Here is a 17,419-nt window from a genome sequence, read left to right as displayed (position 1 = left end):
AGGACTGGACCCAAAGTCAGAGAGGCATACCTTCCCTTTTAAACAGTAACTGAGATATGTGTCAGATTGTGAGGAATGCCGGTCTGCTGTTTGCTGGGAGCTTTTCAGCATTTTGGAAAAGTATCTGGAGTAATTCATTTAAGCTGCTGGCAAGTCCTGCAATTAACCTTGCCCTGTAAAGCGTATGATAAAACCTCATTCTGTAGCATACTTCCTTCTTTCTCGCTGTCATGCCTCAAGAACTTGGGAATACTTTGTGACCAAGAACAGCAGCCTCCTAAGATTCAGATGTACACACATTATTTATAGACGGGTAAACCAGAGCACCAAAAGGTTTGGCCAAGAAGACTGTGTGAGGCAATGTAAGCTCGCTCAGCTCTGAGGGTATGAGTCTGACAAATGCACCTGCAGCTTTTCACTAATACCCCTGCCTCCCCTGGTGAGCACTGGAGGTCCACGCCCTCCACAGGAGCTCTTGGTTCTAGGTGCAGGGCAGGGCCATTACCAAGGAGAGGAAGGCCAATCCCATTCTTTACCAGTGGGACTCCTGCTGCTTTCTCAGGAGGGACCAACAGCCAACCTACACTCTTGTAAGGACAGCCCTTGTCAAAGAGGCCCCCAAAGGTGAAGTGCTCAACAGCCAGCCTCTTGAACCTTTAAGGTGGTAGAAGCTGACCTGTCAATCTCTGCTTAGGATCAAATCTACCAGTAGTATCTTTTCCTTATCTCTGCCTTTCCTCCCCAGCACCAGCTTATCTAAGTTAACCTACTTACACGCTGCCTTTTAAGTGTCACATGCTACTAATCGACCTCACACTTAATGGCACGTTTAAACTGTGACTAGAGAGACAAGCAGCCTAAGCTTTGGGGTCAGAAAGACCTGATTCAAAGATTCCCTCTGTCGCTTGTTACACAGCTTGTACAAGCCATTTTTGAGCTTTAGTTTCTTCATGTATAAAGTGGAAGTAATACTATTAATTCTCAGAGTTGTGAAATAACTCAAGTAAAACACATGGATGATAATCTTCCATAAATCTTAACCACACCCCCGGGAGGGGAGAGCACAGCTAACATTTTGGATAAAATTTCCGAAGGATGTATCATCAGTATGTTACAACAGGTATGAAAGACTGAAATACTAACAGGCATCGGTAAATGGGGGCTTCTCTGGAGGGAAAGGGTAGCATGTAAACCAATTGACATCATAACAAGGGAGTCAAGAGTCCAGGAAAAGACAGATCCTATCCAAAACTGCAATGAGGGCATTCCAACCACTTGCTGCTCCTCATCTACTCGCACCCCATGGCCGACTGCGTTTACCACGTACCAGGCGCTGCATGAGGCTCGGAGGGTGCAGAAGCCAACAAGGCACACAAGTCCTGGGTAAGCAAACATATAAACAGACGCCACCCAATGGAGAGGACACTGCCATTGCGAAGAGTTAGGGGGCTTCACAGAGGAAAGGGCCTGAGTGGGGCTCCATGGGATGGTCTGGGCAGGAGAGAAAAAGGGAGGGCCTCAGAGGGACATGGCAGGGAGGTAAGCAGTGAGAATGGGGGAGGCCGCCGCGCCGGTGGGCAGGAACTTGTGGTATTAGACAGCAAGGGATCCGAGGTAACCCAAGACTGTAGGAGCCAAAAGCGTGTGAGAGCACGCTCGTGCCTGCGCTCCTGGCACACACACGGGGTGGAAGTCGGGTGAGGGCAGGGACAGCTGAGGCGGAAACACACATGAAGTTCACAAAGGGCAGAAAGACAGGCATCCACCCAGCACCAGTTCTACGAGTTTGCAAGCTAGTGGGGGCCAGACAGCTGGCTGACAGTGGGATGGGGACTAGCACAGGGTCTCTAGGGGCTGTGGGGCCCACAGGGACAGCCCATGCTCTGGGGCCAGGATAAGCTTTCCCAAGGGCTTCCTGTTCTCCATCTCTCTAGAGGAGTGGGCAAGAAGAAATGAGGGTGGTCAGCTGTGCCTGGGTTTCCCAGAGGGGCTGGTAGGCCCCCTCTGGGATGCCTTGATGAACGGGGTCTACAGGTGACTATTTGTCTGGAGTGTAGTTTTGGCTAGAGACAGATTAAATGATGCCTTGCAAAATGCTCTTCAGCTCAACATGAGTCCTGTTCCCTGAACCCAAATCCTTTAAAATTTAGGCCAAAGGTAGATGACCATATTCAGGGATGCTGACTTCCCTGTACACTGGAGGCAAAACATAGCTAAGGTACTTCCAAGTGCTGCTCGTGTACAGGAAATTTAGCACACTGATCAAGAACAGCAGGGGAGGACAGGAGCTCTCAGCCCTGTACCCCAGTCCGCCTGCATACGAGAAGGCTATTAACACGGCAGCGCCCCGGCAAAGAAACAGCAAGAGCAGGCTGGCTGTAGCATTCTAACACAGTACGAATATAAAAACCCTAGGGAAGAAACAACACAAGCTGCTTTCGATTCCACTTTTCCTGTTTACTGTATAATCTTCTGTTAGGAAAATTGTACCCGTGGTTTAAATTTGAAACATTTGCCAGATTATAATTTCTTAAGCACACAAAAATAAAACAAGAAATCCAAGGTCTATTTAAGTGCGCCTCCCCACAGCCCCCAGGTTTCAGTGGGGTGGGGCCAAGGTGCGCACGCTTCTGGGCAGCACAGGAGACGGCCCCCACCTGGCAGAGTGGCCCCCGGAAAGGCCATGGGGGACCCAGGGCGGCCCGTACATAGTCAAACACTTCCCCTTCCTAGCTCTTTTTAAAATAAACTGTCTACCTTAAAAATGAAGACAATACAGGTGATGGGGGAGAAAAGCACTGTTATTTATCTCCAAAGTCATGCTGGAAGCTAAATACAAGGTACTGCTGGCTTCACGCTGTTTCCATGGGAAAAAAGGCACTCACTGTTAGGAGGGCTGAGGAGCAGTTTCTCCTGCGAAGAGACCTTGTTGGGGGTGCTGACTTGATCCTTAGACAAAGTTAGTGTGCATTCTTGGGGGAAAACGCAGTTTGTAATAGTCGTGCCATTAACATAACGAAGTGACAAACACCAGCTGTGGAACCCCACACCCAGAAGGACCCCTGCAGGGCTTGCTTCCCCAGGTGCTCTTGGGCAGGAATCCGGTGCAGATCTCTTGACCGGCTTTTCCAGCCAAAAACTTAGATAAACTATTTTCTCTTTCAGCTCTGGTTGTTGTCCTTGTAGCCAACTGGCTTCCTGAGAAAGCAGCCGCAGGCACAGCGAGCTGCCGGGTCCTTTTCCGAAGATTCCTCGTCCCTGGCTCTTGTGGACGCTGGAGGTAGGACAGAGTCCAGAGGAGAACTGGTCCTCAGAGCGCCAGAGGGCCTGGCAGGTCACTGATTCACACTCTGGCTCATGGGGCAATGGGGCCCTTCCCGTGGGCTTTGTGCCCAAGTTCACAACCAGGTGGGAAGAGGGTATGTTGACTGCTTGTCCTGAACTCTCCTCCTCTGGTCCGTCTAGCTTCTCCGTCCCATTCTGTCCCTGTCCTCCCCTCCTCATTACCAAGAGGCGCTTGTGAGCTTCTAGAGCATCTTCTAAATGTTACATTTACTCAGGGCCAAAAGAGCACAACATGTTCTTAGAATATTGCTCAATTCCCTCTCCTGTGGGAAGGACTCCGTTTGTTTTATTAAGAACTAGTGTGGCATAACTTAATTCTCAATCCCAAAAAAAGAGAAAGAGAGCGAGCTACCAATCTTGCATTTTGGCATAGAGGTACTGTTCTTATTTCTGCCCAGGAGCTAATAAATTTACAACACTGACAAGAGGCTTTGAAAAAGTTGCCTATGACAAATAAATAACTGATTTGTTTCATTTTGTAAAGAATGAGGTTTCTCCCTTCTGACTTAAGTAATTTTCTAAACATTGCTCCAAGGGCAAATGGCCTCTCCTGGCTGGGAGGCCAAGGGCATGCTGGAACCTCCTCCAAAGGTGGACAAGCAGCTGTGGCCTCTCCTTCCAGCTCTGGGACCTCTGGCAGACTGAAGTCCCCCAAGTTTTGTCTCTTCAACTCCAAAACAGGTAAGCCATATTTGATAGTTTTCCTTTTGGTCTAAAATAAGATGATTTTAAAACAGGACATTAACTATAAAGGCAGTTTCTGCTTGGGACCTCACCTAAGGGGGTTTTAGTCCTAAGTCCATGTGTGAAGAGTGGCCCTGCCAAAAGAGAAACATTCTGAATCATGCAAAACCATTAAGAATGTTGGCTCCGACTTCAGAAGGACAGGATAAACAAACTTGGGCAGGGCGAGAACTCACTCACTGGATGTCTCTGCCTTTTTAACTCATCAGTGCCTGAGTGCTTCCCAAGTACCTTCTAATGGCTTCGATGCCGAATGCTGTCACAGCGGTACTATTAAGGCAGCTTTCTACAAGGCCCGGCATATTGAATTCGGTGTTGAGTGCTCACTCATCTTTACATAAGGCACCAGGACTGGCAACTTCTTGCCAAAAGCAGGTTAATTCTCCCACCCCACACAGGTCAAAAAATGAAGAATAAAGCTTCCCTCTTGTTAAAAATCCTCCTTCCCCAAATTGCACTCCCAAATCCAACGAGTTTAGAGTATCTTTTGACTGGAATGGATTCTAGAATTAACTGAATTAACTGACCTCTAAGTTTCACATTCACTTCGATTCAGCCTAAATTAATTGATCTGAAATCATAGAGGCTGTAGGAATCAGGGAATGGTTCTGACGTCCAGCACAATCTGCCTCAGTTCTTCTGCCTTATAAAAAACTAGGAAACATTCTGTCCACTTTCTGATGTGGCTAACTTTTTATATATACAGTACTCATGGAAAGAACAAGGGGAAAAAACCCAGCTTCAGAGGGACAGTTCCCAGTGTACTTGGCAAGTCAGTAGCTGAGTTCCACAGCCCTGGGGAAACGGCCTCATGCAGGCCCGGGACTGGTCAGCGGGCACACACATACTCTCAGAGCTCAAGACAATTTGCTCAAGATGACTGGGGTTTTGCCTTCAGGGATGCTTCAGCTATACAGAATTAACTGGGCATGTGTGTGTAGAATTTTTCAAAAATGAACTTTTTTAAGTTAAAAAATTCCATACTCAAAAAACAAGAGACGTGATGCCATTTCCTCCAATCTTGAAAGCTGCCAGTGGTGACAGCATTGTTAACCACATGCAGCCTTTGCATTTAGGCAACCAACTGATTCATTGTCACCAGACTCTTTCTGGCCTTATAGGAACTGAGAAAGTTGGTAGTATTTCCTAAGAGTCATTGTTCACTTGTGGTGAAAATGCAGGGAGCTTTTTGTTTTGTGTTTTGGAAAATCCTGATTAGCTGCAATGATGACTAGGTAGTCAGACTCGCCCTTCTTTTGCTACTTGATAAAAGCTTATTTTGCCAGGCAAGGAGGGATATGATGGTTCACTTGTTTTTTTTTTTTAGACTGAGGCCATCTCTATTCATTAGTGTAGTAAACGGGCCAGACATATATTTTTTTAATCTCCTTTCTAAAGCAGCACTACATTTTTATCTTCTCTGGAAACGAAATAAAAGCATCATAATCTTTAAAAACAACATCTATTGGAGCCCCTGTAAGTTAATAAAAAACTTTAAAAAAAAAACCCTAAACTTCATGCATTTATTTCTTAAGAATATTGATAGTTAAGACATTTCTCTATGCCATTTTATTCCTTAAGCTCCCTTAATCCACAAGGTCAAACAGAATCTGAAAAACATCACTTTAGAATCTGTTCATTCCATTTTTAAAGATATTTGTAAATGGATGGTTCTGGTATGTCTAAATAAAACAAAATGGACCATAACTGTAACTGTGAGAAAAACTGTCTGTGCTTTGCCAAAGACACCAGCCAGAAACTACCATTAAGATAATTTCCTTTTCAGTTCTTCAACTGGCTTTATTTCACTTCCTAATCAGCAGTGACACTCGAAATACATCAAAGAATCCATTTTTCCTTGCCTGGCTGTTGCCCTGACAGCTCTTACAAGCTGAGCAAGGTGGAGATTCTCTAGTTGCCTGAGCCAGCCTCACTAGGGCATTGTTCCCAGGGTAGTGACTCAGCTCCAGAGGCCACCTGCTGCACGTGGGTGCTACCACCTTCCGGGTCATGCCAGTCACTAGGGGAGAGGAACAGGGCAGAGCTGAAGGGGTCCAAAGGTCCAACAGCTCAGTACCTGGCCAAGGGCACCACCAGGAGGAAAGCCTTTGTTGACAAGAGATCTGGTCCCTTAAGTGGGAGGCATTACACAGTAGAGCGGCTTCACCCCTGGTCCTAAGCTCTTGGTCACCACCTGAGCCTCAATGCCGACAGGAAATGAAGGCAGGGCCCCAGAGCAGCTTCCATTGTCAGCACTACTGGATTGAGTCACTATGATTTTCAAAGAGAAGCAAAGGGCGTCCACTGCCTGCAAGATACTGGGTGCACTTAAGGCCATTCCATTCTCTAAAGCCAACCCACCTTCTGGGCATTTGCTCAACTTCCTTCGGCTCCAACTGAAATAAGAAGCCTCCACTCCCCTGCTCTGCAGGGCTCCCTCCTTCAGCTCTGTTTTGGGGGAAGAGTTACGCTGCCAGCAGCCACAGACACTGAGCTACTCCACCTGGTTTTTTATTCCTTGCCCAGTTTAAATGTACAAAACCTTCACCATTCAGTTCAGTTTCACCTACTTCCTCTATGGAGCCTCCCTGAACCCTCTTCTGCACTCAAGCACTTGGACTTAACATAAAGTTAACTGATGTTCACTGAGTCCCTATAACGGTGAAGTCCTTTCCATCAGCGACCAACACCTAAGGGGCACATACTCCACGTCGGATGCTGTCGAGTACTAGGAGTGCAAAGGGAAAGCATACAGGAGGTTTGCATCCCTTAGAGGGGAGAAACACCTGAGCGACACAGGTCAGCACACATAGGGGCCATGTCTGACAAGGGGGTGCAGAAGCTCAGTAGAGGGAGGGGCTGCCCTGCTTACAGCATCAGTGTCAGCCCTGGGCTGGATTCTAAAGGAGGAACAGTTTCAAGGCAGCACAGGTCAGATGAGGAAGGGCGATGGGGAGGGAGAAAATGCTTCAGACACATGTGCACCTCAGCATCGCCGCGGCTGCAGTCCTAGCGCAGGGGGCACGTAGGGCTGCGCAGTGCCCCAGGGCCTTACCACCAAGAGTTTGCACGACTGGCAGTGTACCTAGGATGTCTGAAGTGTAACAGAGTTACATCCCGTGTGAGAGACAAACAGCCTGCAACAGGGATTCTTACAAGGCAGAGGCATTTCACATACATCATCTTGTTTAATCACCACCACACTGGTCAGCCATTTATTTGGCAGTTAATCATCCTGCCTTGTGACATGTTCCTTTCTGCCATTCGGTTCCTTAATGTCACCTGCATGTTTCTGTCTTCTCCCCAGCTGGACCATCAGCTCTTTGCAGCACGGAGCGGCACTTTCCTCGTTGATGATTCCCCAGTGACCAGAGCTGTGCCTCACCCCACAGATGTTCAGTCACACGTCTTAATTGAAATTTTAGGATGCGCTTTTGCTACTCTGCCTGTCAAGTACAGTATTAGATTCATCAGCAAATTATCTTGAGTCCTAGAATATGGATGGTACATACAAAAAGTGGCGTGCAATGTAGGCAGGCTGGGATCATGTTGTGCAGGCCCTGGACAACCGGGCTACAGAATTTGGAGCTCTTCCACAGCAGAATTTTGAGGAAGGAAGTGACATGACTGAAGCATGCTTTAAAAAGATTAATTTGGCAGTAGGATAGGCTGAATGGAGACAGGGAATAGTACAAAGGAGAGGTGACTAAAGGTTGCCTCTAGAGGTGTTAAGTTTCTCTACCTTTTGTGCTGACATTGGGGGACGCTGTTCTGATGGCACCTTGAGCTTAACTGAGGGCTTTCCTGAGTCCATCACACCCAAGTGGAATACTCGGTGATGTAGGTTTTGCCTGCTTTTCTTCTCCTTCCCTTTACTCCTCCTAATAACTAGTGGGCAGCAGTTATATGCTAACCACTGTGATACAGAGACAAAAGCCTTCCCTCTCAATCAGCTCACGACTTCAGGGGAGGAGGAAAGTACACCTGGTTATATTCTGCTGTGTTTGGTTCCCTCTGATATCCTCCCTTCCTCCCTCTCATGTTATCTTGTGTTGCATTAGTCCTACAAACAGAGGGCTTCCTGAAGGAGGTGGTACCTGAGGTGGCTGTGAAGAACCAGGAGGTGTTAGCAGTTAAACAGACGAGGAAGTGATAAGAGCACGTGCGAACGTGCAGTCCAGGGTGGAGGCGCTGGGCTCAGGGATCTGCTGAGAGATGTGCTAGAAACTGGAGGAGGAGTTGTTTAAGGGCTGGCTCTAAGTGAGAGAAAGACGACCAAATTTACATTTCAGAAAGATCAGTCTGGAGGCTGAGCAAAAAAGCTTATTGGAAAGTAGTGACTGTGAAGATAAAGGACAAAGTACAGATTTTACAATAAGCCCCAGATACGGAATGTCTAATTAGAGGGCGACTGAAAAATCACTGTAGAAAACCTTTAAAATTCTTTTATTCCTCACAGAGGATCCAAGAGGTTGCACACGCCCTTCCTGGTGCTGGCCACAAGGTGGCAGCCTCGCCCAGCCATCGTGGCCGCTAGCCCCTCCAGGATGAAGGGGGACAATTTCCAGATTTGTTTGCAAAACCTGGGAACATTTGGTTTTGACCACGAGAAGTAGCTAGTCTTTTTAAAGCTTTCTGGGCTAACAACTTTGAAAAGTAAGGAATATTTGCCATTCTCCAGTTAAGTTCATTGTAAAATTGATTTAAGACATGTATTCTGGGAGGTTTCTCCACATCCACGCGAGAGCTGACAGAATTTCAAGGTTTGTGACTTGTAAGACAACGAGTACAGCCTTATCTGCCCTCACCTTAGCTTCTGATTCCCAGACTGCTCTCTGCTTAGCCTCCCTCAGATTTGTAGATGCCCCTTACCAGTCTCCCTAAGTCTGCTCACAGGCAGCCTTTCATGATTTTATCTTTGTGGAAGACTGGAAGGAACCACCCAAACTTCAGAGCCCAGCGTTTTCCACCATGCAGGGCAGAACCACTAAGTAAATTCTGACGAGGAAACACAAGCTCTGTAAGCCTGCCCCAGGAGCACACTCTCCTCCCACTGAAGACCTCTGCCCATCTGGGCGAGAAGCCTGGAACTAGTGTTCCTCCTGCCTCCGACTGGGCTCCTTCCCAGGGAGAAGTGTGCAGAGAGTCTGAAACAATGGAGGTTGCGAATGGTGAGTCTGAGTGAAAGCAGAGCCAGCTGGTAAAGGGCTTGGCCCCCAGGCGGGTCTGATAATGAGGCTTGGAAGTTAAACCGACGAATGCTGCCCAGACCCTCAGCAAGCGAGGGGGCACTGCCTCCGGGTCAGCAACAGCTGCCTACCTGAGGCCCTGGTCTCCACTGCATAGGTTACCTCAGGGAGATGCTGAGGCACGTGTCTCCCATGGAGCTGAGTGGCCGCTCCTCCTGGAGAGGCAAGGAGTGCCGCCTAAGCGCCCAGGGAAGGCGGCGGGGCCCAGTGAGGACGTGCCACCAGCCTGAGCCCTGTTCCAGAGCCCATGCAGCCCCTTTGTCTTCCTTGGTCCACCACTTGCTCTCTTGTGAACATGCTGGCCATTTACTATTTGCCACTAAGAGGCAAAGTAGACAGAAGAAGTAGAAAGAACAGACTCTGTCACCTGGAATGCAGCATCCGCGAGCTAACCTGGAGAAGCCAATCACCTTGCAGGTGCTTCATACCTATTACCCATGCAAATCCTCACAGAAGCTTTATGAGGTGGCTCCGACTACCATTCCCATTTTATGGATGAGGAAACTGAGGCACAAAGACATTAAGTAACTTTAATGTGCCAAATCACAGTGGCAGAGCTGGGATTCAGACCCAGGCAGCTTGACTTCAGAGCCTATATGCCACACACTGCCTTATCTCAACAGGGAGGCCTGGTAACCTGCCCTGAACCACACAGCCCCCGTGGCATGGAAGGAAGGGTAGGAGCTGTAGAGAAGAGATGAGAATCCCGGCTCCTAATCCCACCCCAGTGCTTCCTCTATACTCAGGGGCTTCCTCTGTGCTCCTACCAGCACCCCCTGCTCAGATGGCCAGGAGAGAGGGATCAGTCCTCAATTAAACATGGATCTGCTCAACAAGTTTACTAAAGATTTCCTTGTATGGAAATCAACCTGTACTTTTCTTACCACATACACAAAGTCTTTTAGTCTTCAAAAGTGAATTTAGGGATGTCCTCAAAGCCCAGACAGGATATCTTCCTTTTCCAAAGCTGTACTTGATTTATAGCCTCCCTGAAGTTTTTAGCTGATTTAACATTGTTAGTGGTTTAAATTGGCACACCAGAAGTTTTAAGAACCTAATTGCAGAGGTCACATTGTTCTCAACATCAAAATTTGAACACATATGCTAGAATCACCTCAACACAGGAAAAGGGAGACAGTGAACTGCATCCTCCACTCCCAATGTCCAGGGGAAGCTACACTTCGGAGGGAGAAGAGCAGTCTCCGGGCCACCGAGGGACCCAGCGACCTCATACCAGCCCTCCGAAGTAATGGCTCACGTTCGGACTGAATGGAGGGCCCCTAAAAGCCAAGCTCATAGACAGGGTTTCGAAGCTATTCCAGCAAACCAGCAACTCACCAGTCCTCGTAAATATCCTAGAGTATAACACAGAACCAAAACGTGTTCATGCTGAATTACAGCGTATGTACTCACCACTGAGCTCCCTGCTGGAATTACTGGGCTGGGGAGAAACCAATGTTCCCAAGCGACCCTGACGTGCTAAAAATATTTCTCTCCTTTCATTCTCTGGTCACTGTTCTGGACGCGAGCTCAGCACTGCCTGGGCTGCAGAACCTGGTACATCGCTGTCTATATCCACTTTGAAACTGGATAGTGAGAGAATATTCTTATTTTTTTCTTTCCTCACAGACATGAATACAAGGTCACAGAATAAGATATGACAACATTCCACTCAAAAACAGCTGGTGAAGAATAACTGCTTTCAGACTGGCACCTCAGGGAAAATTTGAAAGAGTCCTTTAAAAAAATGCTTACTTTAACTACAGACCAGCACACCTCAGAGATATAGCTAAATGCTGGCACAGAAATTCCTAATGATACTCAGGCAAATACAATCTCATAAAGGGAAACTTGTACATAATGTGTCTTGTGGACAAGCTGCTCTGACCTCCTCCTGCAGCTTCAAAGATATTTCTGCTTTGTTGCATAACCCATAACCTTGAAAAAAACCAGCTCTCCTGCCAGCAGCTTCTCTGCATCCACCTGTCCCCACAGGTAGTAAAAGATTAGAAGGATCAGAACCAGTGTTTACACAACACTTTCTAGCGCTTTCTTCCTTCTGGCTCCCCACCCCCCACCCGCACCCTATCCCCCAAGTTCGAAGTTCATTTCTTCTAGAATGGGGCAGAGGTGGTTCAAAGAGCCCACAGGGAAAGACCTAGGAGACGCACTTGCGACAAGCCTGTGCTGAATGCCCCTGACAGCACGGGGGCCCTCCAGACCCAGGCCAGGACCAGCAGCAGAGGCGCTCAGACACCAGGGCCGGCCTGAGGCCACCTCGCTGCTCCTTCAGGGTCCGGGGCCTAATGACAGCCCATGAGAAAGTAGTTCCACTTCATTCAGCAGACAGTCTTCCCCAGAACTTTGGGGAGCCAACAATGTAGGTTTCGCTTTTCAGAATTAACCAATATTCAGGTTTTTAATCTTACTGCCTTGCTGTATTCACCACCAATTCTTTGGCACACAAAACTTGCATGTGTGAGCCACAGGAGGGCAAACCAGATCATGTTCTAAAACCGGTGCCATTTGAAGACATTTTATGGGCATAGTTTTGTGCTTTTTAGCACTTGAAATGACTCCTGGTTCCAATTTCACTAAAATTTGCTTTCACTGTCTGTTCTTGTTTATTATTCTCCGCAACAAGTAACACTAATAGGGAGGAGAGCGGCAGCAGGCTCTCGGGGATGAGGCTCTCCTGAGAGCTCGGGGATACCCTGGTCCGGGCTGGGGACTCTTAGAGGGCTCATCAAGTGATGCCATGAGACTTGTGAGATGGAAGACTTCCAGAACAGGGCCAGACCACCTTGAAGGCCTCCTAGAGGCTGCACCTGCTTGCTTCTCCCACTCTCATCTCGGCGCCTTCTTTATTCTCAAAGTCCAAACTCATTCCCCCCTCCAGAGCCTTTAAACATGCTGGTCTCTATGCTTGAAACCTCACCCCTGAGCTCTTCACTGACATTTTCCTTCTCATATTTTAGCTCCCAGCTTAAGAGCTCACCTCCTCAGAGAACAACTCAGAAGGAAGCCCCACTTCATTCTAGAGCACCTGTTCCCTCCCAGCATGTAGCCCAAGTCTTACTGGATTGCTTTTCTGTGCACTTAGGTCCCACGATGGCAGAGACCATGCATGTTGTTTTCATCACTGTCACCATCACTAGCTCGGTGCTAACCAGTGCCTGGCATACAGGCAGTGCTCAAGAAATCTTTGTTGAATGAATGGAACAATGACACTAGCCCACCTTGACCTCCTTGGGCTGCTCTGATCCCTCAATGTCCTGTAGAGAGCACCTCCAGCCACATCTGCATCTCTTACTGACCTTACCCCCCCACCCAACAGAACCATAATAAATGCTGGTTTATCTTCTTCCTGCAAATAACCAGATGTAAAAGGAGACATTCATAACTGATACTTCAAACAATTGCTAAATGTATATATGAACTTGATCTAACGTTCTATTGTGGTGGCAAAATTAATTTCTCTATCAAATTAAAAAGTCCTCCCTTTGACAATATTACCAGGAGTACCTAGGACAGAGCAGGGCTGAGTATTATATTCTGAATTTTTAAAGTTTAGGAAACACTGCTCCAAGTCCTCTTCCTCCTCTGATTATGCTATACTCCTTGGGCTACCTGCTTGTGGACATGACGCAGGCCGTTTTTCAGGTGTATCATTCACATCTAGCTCTGTGACCGAGGATGCTGCCACCTCTCTTGCTTCCAGCCCACTCCCCTGCAGGCCTGCGGAGAGCACCCCTGTCTGTTACTAAGATCTGTTCACTGTTTAACTACACAGCCTATTCCAGTTAGACTCTCTCCAGCCCCTTACTTGCCAAGCAAACCACCCCCTCACTCAAACCCCCTTGCTCACTTTCTTCCACAGCACCTGGGCACACACACCTCCCAGCCTGTTCATTTCTCACTCCCTCACAAACCATGCTCTAACTCAATGTGTCCAAGGACTCGAATGCCACAGTTCTCCACTTTTCAAAAGCTCTATCCCCAGGAAAATAAGGGCAGCAGCCCACTTAGTCTGAATACAAAAGACATACCATAAACACCTTCAAACTTAGAAAGGATCCATCCCATGTCAGTGGAAGGCTTTCAGTGGAAATGTGTGTGTGTGGCAGGGGGGCAGGGGGATGCCAAGGAGGAAAGGGAGAGAAATGAGAACCTGTCGGTTCTCCCGGAAGATTGTTAGTTATGACAAGAATGACAGTTTTTGTTACAGATTCTAATACCTGTTTTGTGGACTGGCCTTTGTAATAGTCACATGGTATATGTTAGAGCACAAGATCTGGGGTCAGAAGACTTGAAGGTCAAGTCCTGGCTTTACAATACTCTTTCTTCCCTTATCCAAAGTTTCAATTTCTGTGGTTTCAGTTACCCATGGTCAACCATGGTCCAGAAGCTGATGATTGTCCTCCTGATATACCCTCAGAAGGTCAACACTGGCCTAATGCTATATCACAATGCCTATGTCATTCACTTCACTTTATCTCATCACATAGGCATTTTATCACCCCATATCATCACAGGAGGAAAAAGGGTTGAGTAGGTACAGTAAGATAGTTTGAGAGGGGGGGAACCACATTCACATAAGTTTTATTACAGTATATTGTAAGTGTTCTATTTTATTGTTGTTAACCTCTTACTGTGCCTAATTTATGAATTAAACTCTATCGTAGGTAGATATATATATAGGAAAAGAATGGTATATACAGGGTTTGGTACTATCCTCAGTTCAGACATCCCTGGGGGGTCTTAGAGCACATCCTCCTTTGATTAGGGGGATATTGTACTAACCATGTATATGGAGGGCAAGCTGATGTTTCCATGTCAGCACAACAGGGATCAAGATACCTATTTTTCAGAGTTGCTGTGACGATTCAGTAAGATAATGTATATGAAAGTACCTCATGAACATAAACACTAGGCATTGTATATATGGTGTCCACTGTCACTATGTCATTTCTACCTCTCATTCAAACATTTTTTGAGTGTCTGCCATGTGTCAGGCACTGTCTTGTGTATCAGACTGTTTATCCAAAAGTTAAGTAATACCAATCCTGGCTCTCAGTGCCCATGCAAGTCAGGGAAGATAGACAAGAAAAAGCAAGTTAGAAACTGGTATAATACATGCACAAAGGGGTAAACAAGAGTTCTGTGGAAGCTCACAGGGGCACCTGACCTAGTCCTGAGCAGTCAGGGAAGGCTGCCTGGCGAAGGCTTCATCTGAAGGGGAAGAGCGAGGAAAGGAAAGATGTTCAGTGTAGAGGGCAAGCATGCCCAGCTTCATCTGGATGGACCAGAGATCATCAAATAGGGGTAAAGATGCAGGGGGGGAATGCCAAGACATGGAAGAACAGCATGGAGAACCTTTGTGCCACATCAGTAGAAGGCCAGCTTCCCTGAATGAGGCATTAGGTAGTCAACCAAGCAACAATACTACTATCACAAGGCAACAGATTTCTGGGTCCTGACAGTTTACTTAAATTATGGGCCTGAACTTACTGGAAGGCATGACACTAATGAGCTTCTACTCATCTCCAATAATAAAAGAGGGAATTCCATCACGAGCCATGCCAAGTCATTTTTTTAGCTTTGCATAGCTATTTGTTAAATTACCTTTTTTGGACATACTCTCTTATAATCACTGTTCTACTGGAGTCATGGGGGCGGGCTGCAGTAATATGCACCATTAATAACAAGCTGTGACCAGGTGATCTGGAACAAGGTATGGCCTAAAAAGGCCCAGCTTTGGGGGATGCAACCATCCTTACCTATTACATTAAAACCACTACAAAAGATAGCTGACTAAATGGAAATTGAGTAGCCCCAAAGGATAAAAATACTTCTAAAATATGAGTCATTTATGAAAACTGAATAGGATAGAAATTAAAAGCTTGGGTTTAGAAGCCAGACTGCTATGATTTGAATCCTGGCTCCTTCATTTACTAGCTTCTGAGAGAAATGACTTAACCTCTCCTAGCCTTAGTTTGCTAGTTATAAATGGGTCTAATAATAGTACCTGCTTCAAAGGATGGTTTACTGAAACAGATGACTAAGGTACTCGGCACAGCGCCTGGCCTGTGGGTTCAGCTAACAGTGTCGGCTGCTGCTCTTGCTGAGCTCTCACCCATGTTGGGCCAGGTCTGCTCTCACCTGCAGTTTACATGATGAAAAATTAGGGACCTGAACATGGAAATGGATTATCCCTGACCATAGAACACTGAGGCCACAGGAAAAGACAACCACAGGGACCTGGAATTCTGGATTAGTCATGGTTGGTACATAGGACGTTACAGCTAACTGGCCCCTTATCACCACGGTGGTGGTATGCCAGTTTCATATGAAAGGGTCCTGCTAAATCAGCACATTAAAAATGTCACACTGGAAAATACTCTTGATTGTCTAGAACTTTGCTTCCATGCCCTCTTTTTTTTAATTTTAATCCCTGAGCCTAACACTATAGCGTATTTCATTAGAGCTCTCTTTTCAAGATAGCCATTTTAAAAGTTGAGGACGTACCTAAAATATCTCTTATTTTCCTTACTAACCTGTTATATCATCCCCTGTGAATATATCCAAACTTTTTTTTAATGTTTCAACTTAAACTCATTATAAAGCTATTTGTTTTTGACATGTTAGCACCTTTGGAGACACTAGGTTACATACAGGGGTGACTCACTTATAATGCAGCTTCCTCAGGATTCCCAGTGCTAACATTATGGGATCTGGTAAATAACTTCGCACTCACTTTGGGGTGTTCTTGCACTCATAATCTTATTTCCTGCACATCTAGCCTGGAAGCTGAATTTTACAGTTAGCTGTGGATTTAGAAGATGATTCATAACTTTCTGAACACCATGGTGATGACTGGTAGAAAGAGCAGGTTCTTACATCAGTCTTCTTTACGTTTTAACAGTGAGGAAAATAACAGGTTAGAATCGTGCTTTCTAACTACCTCCCTCGCTCCTGGCAAATTAATGAAAGCCAAATAAACTCAATACTTTGGTATTTGTGTATCTGCAGAATGGAAGGCAGCACTGGGCTGGGAGAGGCTAACAGAGCGGGGCACCTCAGGTCAGCTTCCCCTGGCAGAGAAGTGGACAGCGGAAGATGGGGTAACAGCAAATAGGCTTGGGAAGCAGCACACTGGCTCCTGCTGGGGCATAAATGTGAGCAGGGATAAGGGCAAGAGAAAAACTCTGGTGTTTAAATTCTTTTCCTGAAAATCATTTGCTTGGAATGCCTCCTCTGAACACTGATGTTACTAGAATATCAATTTAGGTTGTGTTACAATTTTCCAATACAGCTATCCTTACATTTCAAAGCATTTGTTGGCTAGACTTCTAATATAGCACCATTCACCAAGAGCAGAGAATGCAGACCCAAGGTGACACTGGGCCAGAGTGAGTCTCCCGGAGGCTGAGGTGGGAATGTGCTGGATAAGCAGCTAGTCAGCTAGTAAGCTTTCTGTGAGTAAGGCTTCCTCTGAGTGATCTCAGGAATGTCCTCCTCTTTCACAGGAGCCATGGCTCTAAAATTCTAGCCTAGATCCAGAGTCTGGTGAATTTCACCAGTGATCATAACACCCTGGAAATTATTCAGAGAAGCCAAGAAAAATTGCTCTCCCAGATTTCTGAGAAAGGGATGGATACTGACCTACACTTGGTGTTCTAGATTAACATCACAGATTTTGGATAGAGAACAAAATCTTCTACATAATCTAATAAAATAAACCTATTTTACAGAGAGGAAATTGGGGTTGGGCAGGGAAAAAAACAAAAACGCATTAATTTCTAGTGGTGACCAAAAGCAGGTCTTTTAATCAGGCTGTGCCCTTTTCCATTCAGTTAAGTGTATGCCAAGCTAAGTGGCAGATGCAGTAGGTCAGTTTACTGTTAAGACACGATTGCAAACCCATCTCTAAACTGGGATGCCATCAGACTTCAAAAACTCATGGGCATTTATGGAGCTCATCATTTTGGCCGAAAGAGGTGATGAAGCTCCCTGACCTAAGGTTTATTTGACCTGATCACGCACCGTGAACCAGGGACACTCAATGCCAAACATCAGTA

The 17,419-nt window shown here is 46.5% G+C and overlaps 1 long non-coding RNA gene across 5 annotated transcripts in view; it reads right to left on the bottom strand.

Annotated features, from left to right (window-relative positions):
- Positions 1-17,419, bottom strand: part of LOC108392288 (uncharacterized) — a 244,974-nt gene that overhangs the window by 25,842 nt on the left and 201,713 nt on the right. The window contains exon 8 of one of the 5 annotated variants that reach the window (XR_012132125.1): positions 11,447-17,419. This exon is cut by the window's right edge and continues 16,737 nt beyond it. The exons of the other annotated variants lie outside the window; for them this stretch is intronic. This is a non-coding gene — a long non-coding RNA (uncharacterized lncRNA). Of the gene's footprint in view, positions 1-11,446 lie in introns of those variants that run through there. 5 annotated transcript variants of the gene reach the window in all.

Source organism: Manis javanica, chromosome 6 (genome assembly GCF_040802235.1).
Source record: "Manis javanica isolate MJ-LG chromosome 6, MJ_LKY, whole genome shotgun sequence".
NCBI classification, from domain to species: Eukaryota; Metazoa; Chordata; class Mammalia; order Pholidota; family Manidae; genus Manis; species Manis javanica.
Note: the sequence above shows the minus strand (reverse complement) of the source record. Positions and strands in the feature narration are given on the sequence as shown.